Source organism: Nicotiana tabacum, chromosome 19 (genome assembly GCF_000715075.1).
Source record: "Nicotiana tabacum cultivar K326 chromosome 19, ASM71507v2, whole genome shotgun sequence".
Classification (NCBI taxonomy): domain Eukaryota; kingdom Viridiplantae; phylum Streptophyta; class Magnoliopsida; order Solanales; family Solanaceae; genus Nicotiana; species Nicotiana tabacum.
In genome coordinates, this window is record NC_134098.1 from 35,948,922 (window position 1) to 35,954,665 (window position 5,744).

Genomic DNA, 5,744 nt, shown 5'->3' on the forward strand with positions numbered 1-5,744 from the left:
GAGATATCCAGATGGTGCACTCTAAAATAGTACAACTAGATATGAGTACTACAAAGATAGGCACTGGAAGCCTGGAAGGGATAAATATTATCTTAGTGTGACTCATGTCCCTAGTAGAGCGAGAACGTTAAGCAACCCGAAGAGCCACTACATGGAGCAAAGGGGAGCTAAAAGCAAAATAATATCTTGTTCGAGTTTTCAGAATAAAGTGATAGACATAAATGTTAGAAGGAAATAAGAAAAGATTTAATGAAGCATTATGAGTAAGATGTGATACATGGATGACAACGGTAGATCAAAAAGATGACAGTATTATAGAGTCTATAGTCAAGTGAAGGAAAATACAAGAGGTGACAGGCCTTGAGACAACAAAAGAGTATAGGCCATAAAGCCATATCCTCATTTCGAGAAATAAGTTTGTGACTCCAACGTGATTACCAAAAGGAAATATTAGACCCCAGAGTAATAAGAAATTAGCATGGACTAATAAACAAGATAAACTAAACATGAACTAGGGGCTGAGTAATAGTCGGCATCATGAGAATTTCAGAGATTGCGTCCCGACGATAATAGAATGGACGATAGAAGAATACCCTTTAAAGGTCCTTCATGAAGATACTTCCCTAAAGCAAGCAATATGAGCAAAGTTAACTTAAGGTATTGTATGTGCCAGTTAGACTAAGTGTCACCCTCGCGAGTAAGGAATCTGGTTATCCTTGGTATAGAAAGATTACCACAAGGCGAGTAAGGGTCATCGATGATGTGAAAAGACGCCAAAGATGAAGAGGTAAAACATCTATAGGTAGATCGTCGTAGCACTAAACTTTAGTTCTCCCCTAAAGGGGGGAATATGGTGTGATGTGGCATTAAGTCAGAATTAAGTGGTTCTAGTAATTATGGAATGGTAAAGGAAGAATGTGAAAAAAAAATGATGAAAAAGGGATGAGATTGCACTTATTCCAAGACTATAGATATACTACGATTCTAGAACATTATGCAAACATGACATCAAGGAAAGAAAGTAAGGGTCCCTGCCCGAAATGTTATTGATAGATAAGGAGCCAGTGCAAAACGTAAGTTAACACAAAGAAAATAACCCAAGAAAGATTACGCGAAATATTGTTATGAGAATGGGCCAACGAGTAGTTAGTAATTGATTCGGGGAAAGCCTAGTTATGGCTAAACAGGAGGTTAAAGACGAGACATCAGATTCTGCAAGATAAATATAGTAAAACCCAATATAGTGAATTCAGCCTCGCAGTAATGTCATTGTAATACTTGAGAAATATTCAGATAAGAGTTGGGGTATTTAAAGGTATCGTATGAATGTTATAGAAATAAAAGATAGTCTCATTGGGAAGACAGTCAAAACTTTAGTTTAGGAACAACCCTACAAGCACAAGGTCATGGAAATAAGTAATTACGGATAATTATAGGCAAGGAAGAATATCAAAAATTCCGTCAAGGATACGATGCGATAAGCTTGTAACTTTACAAGAGCTAGAAGGTGTCCCTAAATATTACAATAAAAGTCGAGCTGAGGAAATAAGAAAGAAGGTTTCAACCTAAACATAGTAACTTGAAGAAGAAATGGTCATGTAAAAAACAGTCTCACTACAACATTGTATGCACTCCATAAGAAAGTGGCACCTACTGTGGCTAATGAACAGGAAGTAAAATCAAAATTAATATTCGAGATCATATGAATTGAGCGAAAAACTCTAGCATGCGTGGGAACTAAGATAAGCTAAGTAATGCACGCAACAAGGGGACAGAAAGACCAGAAAAAGTAATTGCCTAAGATTAAAGAAATCTTAGAAAGAACGAAAAGAATTATTCGATTAATGATCCGGAGTTAATTACATTATGAACGCACTCAAGATTTCGGAGTATTATCCATGCAGCATGTATGTTGACAATCATACAGCTGTAGAATACTTTGGTATAAGTTAAAAGAAAGAATTGAGTCCAGGTCATAGACAAGGGATTAAATTATTAGATGATGGTATCACGGATATTCCATAGCATCTATGAAAGGCTAAAGTAATAACTCGTACCATGAGCCGCAGATCGGAAGATAGCTTAAGCCTACATAAAGGTTGATCAGAGGGAAGAGGAAACTAAAGAGTTACACCAACTAAGTAAATCAGGAATCTGATTATTGGACCCAGAAAATTATAGACCTCGTGATTGAGAACATTGCAGGATCACTCTTAAATATCAGAGGTACAAGAGAGATAGTACAATAGCCATATTCTATAACGGCTCTACAATAAAGCCAGTCAGAAGAGTACCAGCCTCCTAAGAAATCAATATGAAGCTCTCACCGGATTGTGTATGCACCAGAGGTGCAAGTATTATAATAGAGCTTCAAGTTGTGGATGTGAATTATACCTGTGTTAAAGCGAGGTCATGAAAGAGATAAAAGACGTGATACGAGATTTTAAGGTAAGTAAGGTAAAGGTGAACAACGTACGAGATACTCAAATGCAGAAGGTTGAGAATAATCCATACTACAGATAGAAAGTTAGAAGTGCTGGAATTCAGTATCCAGGAATGATAGCAGCATCATCAGTGGCATATCTTCCAGCCTATGATTTCTAGGTATCGAGAGGTCTAGTTAATAGAGTAAAAAGAAGAGTTTGAGACAATGTGATGTCTCGCTTGATATTTCAGAATAATATAAAGAAATCTATAGTGCAAGCAAGTTGAAAAACAGTTGCGAGTAGTATAAATGAATATGCGTAGGTCGCAAGCTAAAGTATGGTAAAGCGATAAGGTTTTAGGAAAATAGGAGTAAGGATAAGAAGGGGCGAGTGAGAAGGTGATGAGAATGGATAAGTCCTCAGGATTAAGCCCATGAAAATAAGAGAGCTGATGGTTTCTCTAAGTTATTGAAAGCTCAGTATTGCCTGAATGAACTCAAAGGAGTCTAAGACTAGTAGCATTTAGAGGAGATGGAATGCTACCCTGGTAGTAGAATAAAGGTGTAATTAAGATAGATGAAGGATGACGTTTGGGCCTTCGATGGAGTAATAATTTAATGAATTGTACAGGATTAAAATACCCACGTAGGGTAAATCACATCGGGGTGCTATGAAATACGGTTATGAATGCATGGTATCGCCCCAGGTGGATCAGTCTAATCATTTCAAATGTTCCCCGATGAGACGTGAGCCCTAGCGACAGTATTACATAGAAGGTCAAGTTATCAATGGTAGATTATAAATCAATATTGAGGTGAATCAACAATGGGTGGATAAAAGTTACAAAGTATGAGATGAGATTAGGCCGTCATTCTTAAGATAAACAGTAATGAGGAAACATTAAAAGACTTAGACTTATACCTATAGGATAAGCAACGAGAGTAAGCTGGAGGTTGGTAGCAGACCTCAGTAATGATAAATCGAAGTAAGAGTTATGGTGTAGTATGACCTACCTAGATGCAATAAAGTCATACGGATGGATAACCGGGGCTATGAAATAAGATATAGCAATATTCGAAAGTTCGATAAAGTATCAAGTGAAGAACTTCAGTATACCTATAGATGCCCAGAGAGACATCTTATCAAGCTCTATATATGTTTACAAAGTGAGGCCTGGAGATTGGTTAAAAGCTGGAGGAAAAAGGAGAGAAGAATCGCATAGGCGCATTTACAAGGTCAGAGTCGTACATGTTGCATGATAGAAGGTAGCAACAGTTACGAAATTGGGAGGATTCCGACCACGAGTCGTGGTGTTAGAAAGAGGCCTAAAGGGAGGAATGCCTTGGCCTTTGGATTTATTCACAGAATAGTTTTCGGGATGGCAAGGAGAGTACGAAAGTATTCAGAAGACATAGGTTATGAAAATGATAAGTGCATCAGTCAACATTCGAGGACGAATGTTCCAAAGGGGGGAATGATGTTACACTCCATGTTTTAGTACGTGAAAGTACGCCATAAGTAAATTAATGGAAGCTCGGAAAAATGAGATGTTGCATCCCGCATTTTTGTACGTTGAAATTTCGTCGTAAACTAATCAACGTAAGATCGGGAATGAGATTATTTTGAGATTATAAGCACTATGCTATTTCAAACAAGTGATAAGTAAATTCGTGAAGTTGAAAGGGTAAGCAAATCGAAGAAAATGAATTTCATCGAAGTTTGATATTTTGGGATAAAATACGGCCCGAGCTAAAATACCAGGTATTTATGGACTAGTACCATACAAAGTACCACATGGCCATAATAGTAAGGTATATAAGGTGTGTTTAAAGTGAGTAGTATTATAAGTAATTTGAGATCATTCTTAATTATGTAAATAATCGGGTAATTATTAAATTTAGTGAGAAATTAACAATTAATTAAGATAATTGATTGCTAATTATTGGATAAGATCCTTAATGTGGCAGCAAGCCACCCAAGACCTATGACTCTTAAATCTTGTGGATTATATGAAAAAGATGAAGGATATGTGGTTAAGCCACCACATAAAGTGGGGCTCACATTCATGTATAAGAAATCTAAACTTAAGAGTCTTATGACTCACGTTATTATCCACATCCACATCATGTTATTATCTATAATTTAAGAGTCTTATGACTCTTAAAGAATCTCATCACGTTATTTGGGTCATTTAATATGCATCTGCATATATCATATAAGCAACTCAAGACCTTCAACAATTTAAATCAAAGTGAGATTTTGCAACTATAACAGAGTAAGGTGCAATCTTTTTCAAGAATATCATACGGATTTTTCCCTACTTCAATCTTGCCATTGTCACAATTGACGTATGTTAGAGGGATTGTCAAGAGAATCGACTCAGATATGTTAAGGCTATCCCTTCTTTCTTTTTAACATAATCTATGCGACACGAACGAAATGAGCAAATGCACAACTTCCATAAATGACTCTATTCATAGAAGTATTAGAGATGCCTATGTTCTTGAATTCTCATATGTCTTATTATTCTATCGTTTATTCACGGGTCTTAGAAAATTAAGTTGATAAAGTTTGTTTCATCATATTAATCAGAGGTATAATGGTGTTATGACGTTCCGAGAGATTTTATTGACGTACTTCTCATGTATTGCATTCATTTATATATGTACATTGACCCATGACCAGACGACGTTATATACGCGTATATATAGGTATATTATATGTATATAGGATATGGGAAAAGGTTACGGTGTTATATACGCACCACCACCTGATCAGCTGGTATACGTTGATGATTTTGCCCACAGTGGCCGAGATGATATGATAGGATGCCCTCAGAGACTTGATGATATTATCAACACATGTACTTATGCACGACATGACATTCATACGCATATGCATGACACTATAAGTATTTCATGATTTACAGAGTTATCCAGACTTACAGGTTGAGTCATTTACTCTATATTTCTTCCATGTCTTTTATGTACTTATTTATGTGCCTTACATACTCGGTACATTATTCGTACTAACGTCCCTTTTGCCTAGGGACACTGCGTTTCATGCCCGCAGGTCTCGATAGACAGGTCGAGAGTCCTCCAAGTAGGCGATCAGCTTAGCGGAAGATGTTGGTGCACTCCATTTGCTCCGGAGTTGCTTGTTTGGTCAGTATGATTTAGATGTGTATTGTTTGGTATGGCGGGGCTCTGTCCAACCTTTATGACAATTATGTATTCTTAGAGGTATGTAGACAGATGTCATGTATATGAAAGGTTGTATGGCCTTGTCGGCCTATGTTCAGTGTACGAGTGATCGTTT